At 44.3% G+C, this 18,164-nt stretch overlaps 1 protein-coding gene across 2 annotated transcripts in view; it reads left to right on the top strand.

The window, feature by feature from the left end:
• LOC140427083 (teneurin-2-like) overlaps window positions 1–18,164 on the top strand; it is a 3,867,843-nt gene that overhangs the window by 2,049,876 nt on the left and 1,799,803 nt on the right. For both annotated transcript variants that reach the window (XM_072512582.1, XM_072512581.1), the window contains one exon: window positions 7,551–7,635. The gene's annotated coding sequence lies outside the window, so the exon portion shown is untranslated. The remainder of the gene's footprint in view (window positions 1–7,550; window positions 7,636–18,164) is intronic.

Genomic DNA, 18,164 nt, shown 5'->3' with positions numbered 1-18,164 from the left:
TGGAAAGGGGAATGTAATCAGAATGCAAGTAAACATTATCCAGAGACCCGTAAATAGTTGGCATGATTAAAACAGAATGTGCATTTTGAGTACACAGAACAATGTCTCCCCAGTTGAGCTGCTTATTGATATGAACCAAGTACAGGTGAGTGGAGGTTGTAATTAGCTGAAGTTGACAGGCTTTTACTTTAATTATAACTTTGAACCGTCTGTAATGTATTCAGAGCAGCAACACTGCTACTTAAGCCCCGCTGGGGAGCCCAGTCCATTGCCTCCACATGGTACAGCGCATTACAGGGAAAACCATGAACACCCACCATCCTTCAAACTTTCAAACATGGTTGACCAATGAAATAGCCTCCATTGTCAATATATTTTTAAAAACCTACAAATAGTCCATGCACAAAAGGTACATCTCAATTTGAAAGAGAATAGAGGGGCTAACTTATGTCTGAGGAATGATTCCGCCAAAAATAATCTTTGTTACAAATGTTGAGTTTGCAGCTGTCGATGTATATGGTTATTTAAGGTTGCATTCTCTGTGTCTGAATGTATATTCACAACCTAGCTGTTGCTTCAGGTGAGGATACAGGTGTGGCTGTGTTAATCAATCCTGGGATCTGGTTTATCCTTTGGAACCACTGATCTTAATTGACTTGATTTAGGATTAGTGAAGGTTAACTGGCAACAGTTACGCAATGAAATGAAGGTGATAGGTACCAGTTAGAAAAGGTCAATTTGAAAAGGGGACCTCTTTTTATTAGGGCAAAGAAGATTAAGGGCTGATTTGTTGGATATGCTTACATTACAAAGGCTGTTGATAGAAAGTGATTCAGTGGTTTGGCACAGGAAGTGATTTAATAATCACTTATAATCAGTGAGAATGTGACTGCTAGAAAAGTTGGTTGTTAAATGAAACATAATGGGCTAATTCTCACAAAATGGGGCCATGTCACCATGCCGGCGTAAAAATGCTGGTGTTGCACTCCCCAGTTTCCTGCAAAAAATAAAAGGCGATTCACTTCCCTTCTGGGGCTAGCAAGGACCCGGGTAGCTTCACACAGCTTTGGCTGCGGATATGGGCCCCCGCAATTCCGATTCCGAGTCCACGCATGCGACGGCGGTGGCCTCCAGCGGTCGCGCCGAGCGCCATGGCGGACTCGGACCAACTGGAACAATTTAGGCCCCGCAGATCGGCCGCACGGCGCTGCAATGGACCAGCCCAATCGCTGCCCCGGCCGCCCATAAGACCCCCCCCGGTGCTCGATCCCCCTGCCCCCCCCGCCAGGATGCAGGATGCCCGCGGACTGAGTCCGCATCCACCGCGCAAAAGTCCCGACCGGCCATACCATTATTTACACCCCGTCGGGAACTTGGGCGGTCGGGAGCGGAGCATCGCTGGGAAGGCCTCTGGCAATGGCCCCCCAGCCGTGAGGCATAATTCGCGGACGCGCTATTCTTCAGGGCCCGGAGAATAGCTGGAGCGGCGCCGGGCAGATTTGGTCGGGAACTTCGATTCTCCGCCCCCGCGCCAAACGCGATATCGGCGCAGGGCTGCGGAGAATCCAGCCCAATATTCTATCTGATCACTTCTTCCATGCTTCTTTCAGTCCCACCGAAATGCAATGCTCACAAGCACATTATACCTTTTCAAAGGGAATTAACCAAACAACACTAAATGGAAGTCACAGAAAAGATGAGTCTATTGGATGAGGTTGGTGTTCGTGGGGTGAGAGTTAGAACTAATACCCTCCCTCCCAAACATCATACAATATTAAAATAACATATTGTTCCATTCTCATCAAAATCTCTGCAACAGAAGGTACTGTGGTTCAAGAGATTCTGTTTTAACAGCACAACTATACTCAGGACTTATTCTCTGCAGCTTCCCTGCCACCTTGAATGATGGCACAATGCTTTCAAAATATAGACAAATAAAAGAAATCAAAAAGCCCCAACCATGCAGAAGATGGTACAACAAAACAACCACATTCCAAATACAAAGTTTCACCTGTCACAACATTTGCTGTGTTGGTCTCTGGATGGAGAGAAATATTCACTTCTGTATAAATGTGTCTGGCAACTCCTGAATCTATACTACATTAATGCGATAAGTCCATGTGATCTAGTGCATTGCTTCCAGTTCTGCAGACAAGTAATGTATGAAGAGCAGTTGATATCTAGCAAGATCACAAAATGTATTAGGCAATCAATGTCCTAAAATTCATTTGTCTAGAATCTTAGATGGGAACAGAATCAATTAAAAGTAGTCAGTATAAATGCCATTTTCTGGCAGGACAGGGTCTACAACATGGTGGAATGCCAGTGTGCTGCTCGACGCAGTGATGTAGTCAAAGATTCAATTTTCCCCTTGCCACTAACACCTTCAATCCCTCTTGATGTGCGGAGATGCGAAGACAAGGCCAATATCCTGCCCAAATGGTGAAAGTACTGTAGATTGAGTCATTCTGGGCTTGTTTAACAAGAACTCAGATGTCCATTGCAGAGCAGGAAAGGGTAAGCAGGGCACCCACATAACCCTATCCCCCCAAAAGATCAGGGGAACTAGAATTTTCAGAAAAAGCAAAGGATCCTGAACAAGTGTCATTTAACTCCCAAATGGCATACAGTGTCTACATTTACACAGCATGGGACACGCTGAATCCAGCTTTTGCTGGCCTGAACACTAATCCCACTATCACCAAATTGCATTAGGTCTCAGCTTAAAGCTTGTCACAGTATTAATTCAGCAGTACCAAAAGTGCGTGCTCGCTCTCTCTCCCACCAGACCTTGTTCTGTCTCTATTCCTAATCCTGTACAGAGTACTTTATTATGAGCCAGTGATTTGTCAGCTGTCTACCTGTTCACTAATATATTCTGATGGCTCGATTCATTTAACACTATCTACTGCCATGGCCAAGAGCCTACATTTGTCACTGGAAATATATTTTTCTTTTTAATTCCAGGTCTAAATTAGTAATGGCATACTTAATTTTTTTCTCTGCAAGTAAAATGTTGCAAATACTTGAGTCATGCTTCAGGGCAGTTGTGTGATAAAGTGGATTAGTGCACTTTTCTTCCACTGCTGATAACTGGGTTTGATTCCATTCTGGGCTAATGGGATACAAGTCTTCCCCCTCTGCCAACTGTGGAAATCCAAAGTGAAACTACCTTATCGTAGGTATGAGAACAGCAGTGTTCATGAAATGCTGGATTCTGAGACCAGGGTGGTAAAGGTTATATAGTTTCAATTATAATTACAGGTGGGAAAAGCCATTCGCCCCATTTTAATTCCTCCACCCACAAAGACCCGGCAGTCACCACATTGCTATGCCCATCCTTTTCTTGAGTAATTCCAGGCTTTACCTTCTGCTACTCCTATCTGGAATTCTGTTCCATGTGGTGAGTAATCTATCTATGAAGAAGAATTTTCTGATATAATTCCTATGTTTACTGCTGAAAAGAGAGGCATGCTGCTGAATCTTTTCATCTTGTACTCATCAGGATAAACACAAGAATGCCAAATTTCAAACAATCACAACAATTTATACTACAGGGAAAGGGATGCTGATTAGTTGGCAAGTGGAGAAAGCAATGGTGAACTATAGGCTCTCTAACTTCCAGGTAATTCAAAAACAGGTACAAGGCATCAATGTGTTCCTTTTCTTTGTGGAGAGCATGAATGTATGTCGCTTCTAAGCATCAATGAGCCACATTACCAGCTCAACTGCTTATCATAACTTGATTGTTAGTGTCACCATTAGCGCACTCAGGATTGTTCAGGAAGTGCTGCCCAATTGTGGAATCTCAACTCACAGTCGGTGATTTGTTTTGGGTTTTGTAAGCACAGACTGGTTGAGTGCCACCTGTATTCTGTGTATTACAAACACCAGGAGGAACATGTTGTTTGATTTAATCAACCAATCATTGGGACGTACGTCTTGCATGTCTGGATCACATCGGCATGAAGGTTCACACAGCATATTGCTCAATTGTGTATTGGGAAGAATGTATTATTGGATTGACTGCGGCACCCAATCAGTGGAAAATACCACATAAGTCACCCTTGCACAGCAGCCGTGTGAAATACCTTACTTAACCTATTGTTAAAATGTTGTGATTGTTTAAAATTTGGCCTTCATGATGAAAAGGTTTGGCAATAGTAAAGTTCTGTATTGCTGTGTTCACCTTTTACTAGCTTGCGTTTGTGTCTTATTGTCCTAATTTTGTCGAGAATTAGTCTGGGTTTACCTTTTCAGTTCTCTTAAATCTCCTCAGGGGAACAACTCTTGGCTACCTCCTCTCCTGCTTGAAAAACAAGTTATTGTGTTTCCTCATAACGCAGATATTTGACACCAATAATCAGCCTACTGGCTCTTCACTTTTTTGCTTCCTTTTCTTGAATTTATCTCTCTTCTCTCTGAAACCAGAACTGGATGCAGAATTCTCTTGACCAATGGATTGCACACTTTGACCATGACCTCTTCTTTTTTGTTCGCTACTCTGTGGCAATGCACAATGACAATGAAGAAAAGCATCACAAGGTGCTTCACCAAGACGTAATCAAAACTGAAGGAGTGCTCAGCCAAAGAAGGAGGTGTTAGGAGGGGTGACCAAAAGCTTGCTTGATGATCAGGTTTTACAGCAGGTCACATATGATGAGATGGAGTGGCTTGGGCAGAAAATTCCAGAACATGAGATGGCGGAATACACATGGCGGACGAATATTTATGGAGTGCAGTGATCAACACGAGCCTAGATTCAGAGCTATGGAGAATCCCGGATAGTTTAACATTCTATTGGCTCTTTCCATTGTTGCTGGCAGTGTTTGGGAACGTTGTGTTGAGTTTGCTCGAAATGCGAGGTCCCTATGGATGTCACCCTCAGCAATTTACATACATTCTTTCATGGTATTCTTTTTGAGAAAAAAAAAATCAATTAATTAAACAAATTAAAGAGGGATGACAGCCACTGGTGGAGCACTGTCGCGAAACATTAAAAGGAAACTTAACTGACTAGGGGCACAATCTTCCCAAAAGGGAACAAAGTCCCCGAGCGAGCGCGTTTAGCTGCGTGTTTCCCGACACTTCCTGTCGATTCAACACATGGCTATTCAACGTGAGTTGCTTTGAATAAGGAGCCTAAATGGGGAATGCACACCTGAGGTCGCACATAGCCCAGTTTTTTACAGTGGGGATCTCTGCTCACTGGAACTCCCCGTTGTAGCGAGAGATCGGGTCGCCATTATTAAATAGTGTCTTGGTCTCCGGGGCCCCCCAAAAAAATCCCCGACCTCTCCCCCCGGCCCAAACACAACATGGGACAGTGCCTCAGACCTCCCCCTGCAACACACACAGTGGGAAAACCCGGCCCAACTGCATGCGCCAAAAGATTACCCAGCTTGGCAGTGCCAATCTGGCACCCTGGCAGTGCCCATGCCAGTTGGCAATGCCACCTGGGCAACTTGGACGTGCCAGACTGGAAGTCAGGGTACCTAGGTGGCACCAGCAGTGCCACAGCACCACCCTGCCCAAAGGGCATGCAGCTGGGTGCCTCTGATCCCCTTGGAGACCCCCACGAGTCTCGTTCTGTCTGGTCTCCATTTGTGGGGACCAGTGCCAAGCAATGCTCGCCCGAGATCCCTGAGGCGAAGGGATTGAATCCCAAAGCCTGAGGTACCTTGGGAATCTTCACTGTTGAGTAATAAGGCTGACTGCCTCACTCTAATATGCAGATTTGCTGAAAGGTGATCCCCCCATTGTGGGCAGGATTCCCCTTGCAATGTCTCGCTAGGTTGCATTGAATCTAACAAGGCATTGCTAGCTGGGTAGATGCCGGGAGAGGGGCCTCCCAGCTTTCACTCGCCAAGCTGCGCCGCGACGAACTGCTTTTCCAGTGCAGCATGGCTGGAGGATCGCGCCCTCCATAAAAGTACTGTTCCCAGGGATAATCACGCACGCTTGTCGTGGAAGGCCTGAAACATGCCGGTAGACACTGCACGCTCCCGTATTCATGGTATATGGGCGCTACCTCATATACGTTTCTAAGTGCAGTACTTCACTTTGTCTGTATAACATTTCAGCTGTCATTGTTCTGTTTGCTTAGATATGGGTTATCAAGGTAACTCAGTAATTTCTGATTTGCTTCCTTAACTTGACTACCCTTGTAAATTTGGTATTATCTGGAAATGTGGCCAATTTATATTGAATCGTGGTCATAGATGTACCTTTGAAGCTCTTCTAGGATTTGGTCATTTTTCCCTCATGCAATACCACCAAAGACTGTTTAACATTTATTTTCGTGAAATGCTGCTGTGTATTAATTAGCTGCCATTTGGATATGAGTTTTTGGACATCAAAGTTATTTGTAAAGTACATTTGGACAGCTAAGTAAATAAATCCCTTTGCGTGAATATTAATACTCTTTACTGGTGTCACAAGCAGGCTTACATTAACACTGCAATGAAGTCACTGTGAAAATCCCCAAGTCGCCACAGTACGGCGCCTGTTCAGGTACACTGAGGGAGAATTCAGAATGTCCAATTCACCTAACAAGCACGTCTTTCAGGACTTGTGGGGGGAAACCGGAGCCCCCGGAAGAAACCCACACAGACATGGGGAGACCATGCAGACTCCGCACAGACAGTGACCCAAGCCAGTTAATCGAACCCAGGTCCCTGGCGCTGTGAAGCAACAGTGCTAACCACTGTGCTACCGTGCCGCCCATTGACAATGTCAATGCAACAGGAATATTACATCTGATACAAATGCTATATTTAATCCCACCATCATTCTCGCCAGATAAAAAGACAGGGCCACTGGAAATAAAATAAGATGCTGGCGTCGACAATATTGTACAAGTAGGCCATGTGCGGTTCTCAACTTGCCTAGTCTTGCACTGTTCCACCAGATGCTCCACAATTGCTGGACAACAGTGAATCCATTTATTTAAACGCTGCAAAAGCCTACGATACGCAGAGAAAACAGTCCAACTGTCCAACCAATTTTAACGTTTCAAGAGTGTGATATTGAAAAGAGGGAAGTTTTGCTTACGAGCTCATTGGTTTGAATGCACCACACACAGAAAAATAATTCAGAAACTAAATTCAGGTCGTAATTCCCCCTGAGTTTATCAGTGGCAGCAAAGATAAAATAACAGCATGTTCCTCAATCGTAACGGGGCTTTTGGAAGTGTTCCTATTTCCCTGTGCCTCTGAGACAGCTGAGACACAACTGCTGTTGCCTGCCAACTTCAGAAGCCTGCTGTGACTTGAGGAACATAGTATCTTTTCAAAGTGAGATAGGCGTTGCCACCTTTTATGTGAGAAACAAATTGGTGAAAATCTCTTCAACGTACCACATTTGTACTTAGAAATCATAGGGATTTTTTTTTTAAAAAGCTAACACATCAGGTCACGTGCCGAGTTAAGAAGACAACCTCAAGATTGACATGTGATAATGATCGCAATGAGAAAACGTTGCAGTTATCTGTACTTTGTTGTAGCCTCTGCAGGATACATTGTTCTTATTTTATGCCTTCCTTTGTTTAGATACCAAAAGCATCACTGAGGACACTCAGAAAGCCTGATTGACATTCAAGGACAGGGTGAAGAGAGAGGCAGAGGAAACAAGTAGGTAAGAAAAATTAGAGGAACCATTATCATTATTTCGTTCCTTGAATAATAAGTGAGAAATCAGTTTTCCGAGGAGACTTAAAAATGATTTTCCCAGGATATTTCTGTCTTCTCCCAATTTCTGGTTGAAATAATTAAGTTGATATTATTGTGAACGTTGAGACATTTAAAAAAACGTTATAGTGGAAGTTGACACTTATTGGCATGAAGTGGTAGAAGATTATGCTTCTTAATTGGATGGATTCATTTTGCTGGGTAAATCTGTGAATAGAATTTTCTAAACCAAAATCATTGTGTTAATGTGTAATGTTGAGCCATGTTTTGACATTTCCTATACGTGGTCAACTCAGCTATTATTATTACTGAGGTTCCTGTGTTATTTTTACATGATTGTAGTTCATTTGCAGCTTATGCCTGGATTTTCACCACAATGGAGAAAATTACAGATGAGCCTGGGGACCATAGGTCCTGCCCCCATATCACAGGGCTTCCCATTTGTATGGGTGCAGCAATGGGGGCAGGGAATGTTTTGTGCATGCACAGTTCAAGGAGGCAGCAGATCATTTAAATTATTAGTTGCCTCCGCTTAAGTTGAATTTTGATAGGATGGCAGTTTGTCACTCGAAGTGTGCAGAGTAGTCCTGGTCTGAACTTGGTAGATTCCATTGGAGAGGCGCAGGTACCCCTGTGGAAAAAGATTTAAACTTCTCTTCACTGCCCCAGCATGCTTGAATGTACCTCAAGTACCCTGCTTTGATGATAATCACAATGTACTCTTACTACGATTGACAGCTCCTCACCACAGCAAAAGGAGCTAAATACTTTCTGCTGTCAATAAGAGGAAGTGAAATCACTTATCTCCTTTTGATGCGGTGAGGAGCTGTCAATAAAAGCAAGAGTGTTTATAAACATTGTGATTAACATCAAAGTAGGGTACTTGAGATGCATTCAAGCGTTAAGGGAAAGAGAGATAAACAATCCACTAAGCACCTGTCTCTGGACGAATAAAACTGCCAATCACTGGCTCGTGAAATGTATTTCTGTGTGAAATTAAATGGGAGTTTAACATTTCATGTCCGTCTGTACAACCGAGCAAATTGTTCTCAGCCAGGTTCATTCACACCCCCCCCCCCCCAATTATCGGTCATCTCTTGGGCGTTCTTCCCACTTTTAGACTGTAACAAAAATATGAATTTATGCTCGCCTGCAGGGATATTTCTCTTCGCTCTGTCTGTGCATTACAATCTCACTAACATGTGCTCTATCCACAACTACTATTATGGGTCCGGACCAGAACGCAACTTTTTACTTTGAAAAATTATGAGGAAATGTGACTGACCACAGGAGTAACAACACTGACCAGCAGACAGTTTTTATGGTAAAGCAAACTTTAATTTAAACAGAATTAAACACATTAGCAATAAAGAAATAGCTTGCATTTAGCAGTTACAGTCTTTTATTTGTTTTCTAACTCTGCTTCTATATAGACAAATATATATATTCCAATGAAGCAAACCGACATCTCTTGAATACCCCTCATGGATCGAGTCAACAACAAGGGTTTCCACTTGCCTATATTGGTACAAAGCCATTTAAAGAGAGTCCTTTAAGGGCAAACTGAACCCTGTCATTCCAGCTTGGTGTTCCAGCAGCAACTCCCAAACATAGCCGCTCCCATTAACTATGCCACCTGCAATCCAGAAAAATACCACATTCTTGTGTCTTGTTGCAAAAGGGTACATTGCCCCTGCAAAACTCAATGATTCTCTCCCTGTGTAATCACTGCAAAAATACTAAATATACACTTTAAAATCTGAATACCTCTCACATTCATCGCACTACACAAGTTGCTTTGTCATGCAAGCCTCAGTGCTGATACAGTGGCGTGTGCCATGTCTCGCACCTTAGCTGCACCCATGCAGATGTGACCCTTCCCTTCACTATATGGATGAGCTATGTACATGCCAGGATGCAGCAGGTCTTTGAACATTTTCTGGCACTGAATCCAGGAATGCTCATGCTCCCCTGCTCCTCTCCCTGCAGACACAATTTACTCCCTGGCTTTTTTGTTTGTGGAAGGTGCATTTCGATAGCGCGCAGGATACAGGATAGATTACCTGGACCGGACCTCTTCCACTAAAACTTGAAGGTCCTGATCAGAGAAACGTGGAGCAGCTTGACCCACCCATTCCCCGCAGCTCCTCTGTGTCATTGTATCAATGAGTAGGCGAAAAGGGTCATGAGCAATTAATGTTACACTGACCTGATTCAGTTTTGTGTGCTCACATAAACTGACGATTTTCACCACATCATCAGTGAATGCTGTTAATGGTGTGATGGAGAAAATGGCTCTATACACATGCTTGGTGCCATGTATGTTGCAGCTATGATTCCAAGGTAGCATGCTGTGCTCCAGGACCACTGACGGCTGTGCTGCTTTATTTAATCCTAGTCACACTGCTGTGCAGCCACAGGGTGCAGACATGAGGGACATGGTAAAGGGTCAATGAGCATGTTGCTCATTCATCCGCTGCGTCTTGGCAGCTAACTACATCACTGCAGCATATCTGGACCTGGTCGTAGTGGCCAGGTGATGCCACCTCCATGGCTGTATCTTGAGAATCAACTCCATGGTTTCACCGGTTCAGTAGAGTACACTTTGTTGGACCATCCGTCCCAGGGTCAGCTAACAGTTGGACAATATTTACATTGCCTTGTCAGGCGATTGGCAACACTGGCATCGCCTCCAAGGCACAAGCAGTTAACCATGGATGGCCAACCTCTCAAGTGGGTCTATAAGAAGGCCTGCTTTTTATGTGCCCCTTAGGTCACCCAGCCTGCACCAGGCCCACCTCGCTACTTCCGAGCTCGCCCACCCCAAAACCTAATATAGCCCATCCACATCTCCCGGGGTCATGGAGCTGGGAATTTGCCCAACTCTGCGCACCTGACACGCTCACGAAAATCCAGGCTCAAGTTTTTGCACAGCGTCAAATATAAAGCCTTGCAAGCTCACAAAGGAGATATACGTGGTTGAAGTTGATTCTTTAGTCAGGTTGCTCAAAGTTGCAGTTCTGATATTAATGTGGAAGTTGTTGTTTCAAATTGTCCAAAAATCTTAAAAGCTATATAAGAGTTTTGAAGAGTAGGCTACTTATCAGTCCCACTTTAATTTGTTCTGTGCCTCAACACTGTCCAGTCAGGAAGCAGGAATTTTGTACTGAATCAAAATTCTTTTTCTTTGCTTATTTTCTCCCCTCACTTCCTGGAATTCATGACCGCTGCAATACGTTTTCACAAAAGTTAGCAACCGTCCGCACCTTGGTTATGGGGGCTTCAGGTGTAATCTCAAAGCTGTCCTCGCTAGATCATATGCGTAGGCCACTGATCAAATCTTGTTAGGTTTTTTTTTCTTCTTCGTAATTCAGAACTACCAAAGTCAATTGTTCGGTTTCCACAATCACACCAACTGAGATCAACAGATTAAGCTTAACCTGTGAGCAGCCTGATCTATAAGATTCAAGGGGTATTTTTACCCAATAAACATTTGACACTTGTCACAAAGTCCATGGGCTAAATCGTTTTAAAGGAAACAAATAATGACACCTTGTTAAATGTATTTTAGGAGGGTAGTTCAGATGAATAAGATTTCATACTAAAGACAGGGAGCATCATGGTAAACATTCATATTCAAGTGTGCTCCAATGAAATAGGAATAAATGATTATTGAAATGGAATGATTTGCAGCTGTGAGGATTTTTTAACATTTACCCTATCACCTACCTTTTAGATGAGAGACCCGGGCTAACCCCGCTAAACCATGCCGCGGGTATATTAAGTTTAAAATGTGGGACAAACTATATTATCAAACTGACTATATTGGTTATAGATGAAGGGCATTGGACAGCACTGAACAGGAGCAGGGAAGCATCACACACTACTGCATTTAGAACTATCGTAGACCATACTTTTACCCTGTGGAACCCTTCAGCCACCTGCATACAGAGCTGTGCATAACTGTCATCACTTAAACAGGCCAGATTGTTGGAATATGTTCAACAGGGTCGACAAAATGCACAGCTATTACTCATTGGTTAACCCACCACTACCCCCCCCCACCCCCACCCCCTCCCCCCCCCCACCCTCCCCGTATGAAATCTCAAAACCTTTCTGCAGTGTGAGTAACCCAAGGACTGATTTTACAAGACATTGGTGCTTGTTATAGTTGTCACGAGCTATTTTGCCAGCAAGGAAAAGGAAATCCAAAACCAAGGTATAAATTTATAGACTCGCTGTCTGTCACCTGTCATATATTGTGCTGTCAATAAAATGAAAACAGCGTCGAAGGTAATTAAAAGTGACATAGACAGACAGAGCTGAGATGATGATATCAGTGCAGGGTAATCTTGTCACAAACACGACTTACAGGAGGGTCTAGTCAAGGAAGTGTTTTCAGCCCTGAAACTGTGGAGAATTTTGTGAGCGCAAAATTCTGTGAAACATCAATAGTCAGTTCCAAACACCGGGAAAGAAAATCTTCATGTGCCACATGTAATAAAATTGTGAAGGTATTCTCCTTTAATAGGTTTGGAAGTTTGTTTCTTCGAAGGCACAGGGGGAAAGCCTCCCTTGATAACACAATGGACATGATTCACTCTATCTTCCCCATCGTTGCACATTTAGTGCTAGCATCTATTCACTGGTACGAGCACAATTTGAGAGGCAACTTTATAAAACTGTAAACTAATACCGAGAAAGGAAGCAGTCACAGCACAAGGGTAAAGAGGTTAATTTTTTGGAGCGTGGATTTAAGTTGTGGAGGAATCGGGAATAAAATCCAATCCCTTCACAGAAATGCAGTTTTTTGAAATATTCTGTGGGTGGCATCGCAGGCACAGCCTGCTCAGGGTGTATTCAGTAACTGAGCTGATATACCGATATAGCCAATATGCTGATTACAAATGGTCAAAAGGGAAAGATTTACTGATTGATGGTAACTGTTTGTACTTCCATTTCTGCATTAATTCCTTTTCTGCCATGGAACTATTTCATTTCTCCATTTTATGTAACAATATCAAAATCTGTTGCTGGGGTTGGGGCTGATAAGGCACTTGGGGAACTAAATTATTATGTATCCAGATCTCTAATGACATTCATTCCAAATGCTTGTGCGTCATCCCACAACTGCCACAGGTATACCAGAACAATAATGAGAAGCCATTATTCTTCAGGAAAATGAATGGGCAAAATGAATCCTAATGTCCATTAGGAGTCCATCAATGAATTGCAGTGATTTAAAAGTGGGACACTAGTGCATAAAGCAGAACAGACTGGATATGTGCATCCTCAATAAAGATGTAATAAGCCTTTAGCAAACCAACAATTTTCATTGCCACGAGTCCCTTTGTAAAAGCGATAGATATGGGTTTCTGAAGAATGCCTGTCTCAGTCAAGTACAACAACTGTATGTTTCCATTACTTAACAATATCTGCACAAGTTACGGTACATTTGCACTTTTACGGTCGGGTTTGGAAAACCATTGAAAAAGGAACAGGGAATAATTGTATTCCGAATGATCTCTGGTAATGATACGGGAACATTTGCTGGATGTGGCGTGCTCAGCTAGTGTCATACTGTGTGCAATTTGGAGCCCTTCCATATCAATGAGTTGAGAGGAGGTCCCAGGGGCCCGATTCTCCCCAGAAATGTCTAAGTTAATTTGTGGTAGGTTTTTTAGGGAGTTTCCCGCCGGCTCTACCGGTGAGTTCCCACCGCTATCCAATGACACTTGGTCACTTTTTTGGGCCCTGGGGAGTTTCTCACCGGTTTGTCCCACACTTGGAATTTTTTTAGTGCTGGGGACCTTAACTCAGATAAGCCGCCATTTTGCCCCGATCTCTAAGTGAGCTTGTGGGTCTCCCCCACTCCCACACATGGGCAATGTCACTCCCCACACACATGGACACTACCCCACACCTCCCACTATGGGGTCTTTAGCCCCACCCCCTCTTCATGCCCCATCAAGCCCCCTTACAGCACCCCCTCCCTTCCAGGACCCTCACCCATCACCGCCCCAACTTCTCAGAGGTCCCTACTTACCAGCTCTGCACTCCCCCACCCTTCAAACTCCCCTCCACCCTGATTTTATGGGTAAGGCCCCTGTAGTGATCTCTATGTGTGCATGTACACAAGGGGTTAATGTGTAATCAGTAGCACCACATGATCACTAGAGGGCCGGACCAACAGGGGTATAAAAGGCAGCCACACTGGGTCTCTCTCTCTCTCTCTTGGGTGCACTGTGACCAAAGCAATAACAGACTAGTTTAGATGGCTCGTGGAGTTACGTATAGTTACCATAGTTAGATCTTGTTAACCTTATCACTAGTATCAAAGTTAAAGTAAAGAACTCATGTAAATATTGTTGTAGTTGCTCAATAAACCTTTTGTTACTACTGGACGAGTTCGAATCTTCTTCATCGGGATTCAGAATACCTCATCACTAACCAAGGATTGAGTAGCTCATGTTACCTACCACACAGGTAAAAAAACAACCCCCCTCGCCCACTGGCCCTTGGCAGTGCCACCCTGATACTTGGGCACATTGCACTGCCACCCTGGCACCCAGACAGTGCTCCTGCTGTTTTGGCAGTGCCATCCCGACATCTTGGCATTCTAGGGGGACAGCCAGGCAACCACCCTGCACTTACCCTGACCACCCTGGGGTCTCCGGTGACTGGGCAGAACCCCCGGGTGCAGTTCCGCTTGGTCCACATTTGTATGGACCAGCGCTGATCGACACTGCAGCCTCCCTCGGAAGGCCAGTGAATTACGGGAAGCCGGTACCCACGCAGGTAGGTCGTAAGTAGATTTATGGCCTACTTCCGCGAGTGTCATTCGGTCACACCCATTTGGGGGGGTTTCGGGCTCCGACGTCTCGCGGGATGTCGCAGAATCCCGGGAGGGGCGGAAACTGTCGGGAGGCTCGCTGGAGGGCTTTCCCGACAATCTCCGGCCGCGTTGCGCTCAAGCAAGAGCACAACGCGGCTGCAGATTCGCACCCGAGATGCAACAAAGGGTCAAGCCAAAGCAAAAGAAAGTCAAAAAGAACTGCATTGCATCCGAGTGCGAAAGTTGATGCTGCATAAGTAACCACTTTCTTCAGCGCGGATGACATTATTGCCTCAAGGACCAAGGCATATAAAGGATATGCTAAGTTGTAATTTGTTTTAGAAGTCATTTTAATGAATGCATTTATGACAAATGTGAAGAATGGAAGTTTTAGCAAATACAGTAATGTAAGACACATATGAAATCCTCAGGGAAGCTCAATCGGATGAAGTTAATTTGTGTCAACCTTCAGAATCCCATTACATTTGGTCTTTCATTCCTTGACAGCAGTATTTTAAATTAATAATCAATCACAGTTCATGATTAATCAGTCACAGGTTTTCATAATTGTTGTACCCAGAATCTGACATCTATGATATGTGGGAGAGATAGTATGCACAAGTGAAAGAAAAGGCTGCATATTATATATGTATTTATGCAGGACGGCAGCCAAAAGAAAATCCACACATATCCCTCTCTTGCTGTCAGACTCAAAACTGTTCTGGTAAAAAGAGGCAGGAGGCGCATTTGGAATACTTGATTTTCACATTTTGCATTTTGTTTTGTTCCCTTTACCTTTCAAAACTATTTAAGGATAGGTTTGCGCTTTCACTTTGTGCTTTGTTTCATTTATCATCTGAAGTATTTTTCTATACCAACTGATATCCAGGCCAGGCCCTGAGCCCCCATTTCACCAGAGAAGGAAACAACAAAACAAAGGGCAATTGCCATCCAGTCCTTCCCTGTTAAAGGATGATATGTGGAATACTGATAGGGATTGCTTTGTGTTGTGCTCTGTCCTCCAAAAAAAAATGAAGACTAAAGCTTTGCAACACTCTGCTTTTGGGATTTGCAGTACAGGTTACCTTCGAACAGATTCATAGATGTGACTGCAGTCTTTCTGACACTATGGAAGCAGAGGGAACTATTTAATCCAGGCAAAGGGGATCTCACACGCCAGTAGGAAAGCCGGCCACAGTCCGGCGTCGCCTCCTTTGGGGATGGCCATTAATCGGCCAGCTGTGGGCCTTCTCCAGGGACAAAGACCCCGGGGGCATGAATCCTGGCCCCATCCCTGAGATCTGTCAGCCACTCAGATGCCGGCAGATCCTCATTGCTGCCAGTGGCACCGGGGTAGCAGCATTACATGCCGGCAATGGATCCACCAGAGGCCCAGGGTCAGCAAGGGGCACATGTAACGGATGACTGAGTGCAGAATGGGGGTTGCTGGCTCGAGGAGCATGGAGAAGAAAAGTCAATCTGGTGGTTTTCAGCAGGCCCCCTTTCAGTTCCTGACAACTAGGGCCCCCCATACCCCCACCCCCATTGAGCCACCCATAAGTAAACATGATCAGTTTGTTTTGTGACTGCCTAACCCACTGACCGTTGAATACCAGTGGTGGCGGCATTAGGCCCTTAAGAGGGCATTCAATGACATTGGGCAGGGAGGACCAATATGAGCTTTCCGGACCTGAAAAAAAATCAGGATACAGGCGGCGGGGTCTTCACTTGGGTCCTTCCCATCCAATTAAATACCTCCCTGCTCCAAACTCACTTTGGGGGAGAGCATTAAATTCTCCTCACAGAATTGTTGATGAGGATTTGGGAGAAAGAGGAAACAAAGCTCAGTCCATTTGTTCAAGAAACAGGAGAAAAGTTCGGGATTTTTGGACATTTTTCAGTTGTATTTATTTTCGTGTCGCTTTCAAATATGCTAGTGATGTCAACGATGATGAAGGTTCAACCCAATCCATTCACCTTCCCTCCAAAATAAAAAAAATTACTTTGGAACAGTTCTCAGCTGCATTTTGCAGCATACATATACATAATGCTCATGAAATATCTAGAACAGAATTTGATTTGAGGGATTATCTGTGATTTACATCTAAAATCCCAAGGAATGGAATCCAATACAGTTGAAAATCCCAATTAATTTTCTAAGAGTTCTTGGAAGGAGATCAATTCCCAGTCATGGAATAAACATCTTTCATCACATTAGTCACAAATAAATCTGACATTTTCTCAGTTACCTCGATTACTTTTCTCTATGTTCGCTATGGGGTGGCACAATGGTCAGCACTGCTGCCTCACAATGCTATGGTTTTGATTCCGACCTTGGGTGACTGTGCAGAGTTTGCACATTTTCCCGTGTCTGCATGGGTTTCCTTTGGATGCTCCGGTTTCCTCTAAAAGTCAAAAGATGTGCAGGTTATGTTAAATTGCCCCTCAGCGCGTAAAATGTTAGTTGGGGTTATGGGGTTACGGGCTTAGGGAGGGGGTGTGGGCCTAGGTAGGGTGTTCTTTTGGAGGGTCGATGCAGACTCGATGGGCTGAATGGCCTCATTCTGCACTGCAGGAATTCTATGATTCACTTATTTACGCCATCATAGTTGCTGTGCTGAGAATCACTCCTTAGGCAGCACCTTCCAAACCCACGACCACTACCATCCAGAAGGACAAGGGCAGCAAACACATTGGAACGTCACCACCTGGAGGTTCCATTTCAAACCACTCACCACCCTGACTTGGAAATACATTGCTATTCCTTCACTAAAGCTGGGTCAAAATCCCTCCCTCACAGCACTGGAGGTGTTCCTGCACCACATGGCCTGCAGCAGTTTAAGAAGGCCTCTCCCCGCCGTCTTCTCAATGGCAATTAGGGGCCAGCAACACTCATGTCCCATGAATGACTTTTTTGTTAAATCGTGGAAAAGCTCTGCTACAGGCATGCACCGTGTGCCATCATTCCCATTAAATAAACAATAAAACTAAAGGATTAAATAGTATCTGCGGTACTCTTGATCAAAACAACAACTGAAATTCCTTTCAGACCTGAGCATGAAGAAAAACAGTGAAACAGCAGATTGTCAATCTAATTTGGAATGGTATTACAGAACATAGAACATACAGTGCAGAAGGAGGCCATTCGGCCCATAGAGTCTGCACTGACCCACTTAAGCCCTCACTTCCACCCTATCCCTGTAACCCAATAACCCCATCTAACCTTTTTGGTCACTAAGGACAATTTATCATGGCCAACCACCTACACATCTTTGGACTGTGGGAAGAAACCGGAGCACCTGGAGGAAACCCACGCAGACACGGGGAGAACGTGCAGACTCCGCACAGACAGTGACCCAGCAGGGAATTGAACCTGTGACCCTGGCGCTGTGAAGCCACAGTGCTATCCACTTGTGCTACCGTGCTGCCCCGTGTCAAACCAAATAAATGACTTTTTCACTGAGTTTTAGAATGCATTAAAAGGGACATTGTTATCATGTTAGGAAGTTATTTAGGCAGAATTAACCTACTCAGAAAATACTGGTGGCCATCTACAACAGTGACTGCAGGAAAGATTTACATTGTAGTGTCCATAGTATTGTGTGCCATGAAGTTGTTTAATATATTTCCTGTGTTTTTAA

The sequence above is a fragment of the Scyliorhinus torazame genome, chromosome 7 (genome assembly GCF_047496885.1).
Source record: "Scyliorhinus torazame isolate Kashiwa2021f chromosome 7, sScyTor2.1, whole genome shotgun sequence".
In the NCBI taxonomy this organism is placed as follows: Eukaryota; Metazoa; Chordata; class Chondrichthyes; order Carcharhiniformes; family Scyliorhinidae; genus Scyliorhinus; species Scyliorhinus torazame.
This window is presented reverse-complemented; position numbering and strand designations above follow the sequence as displayed.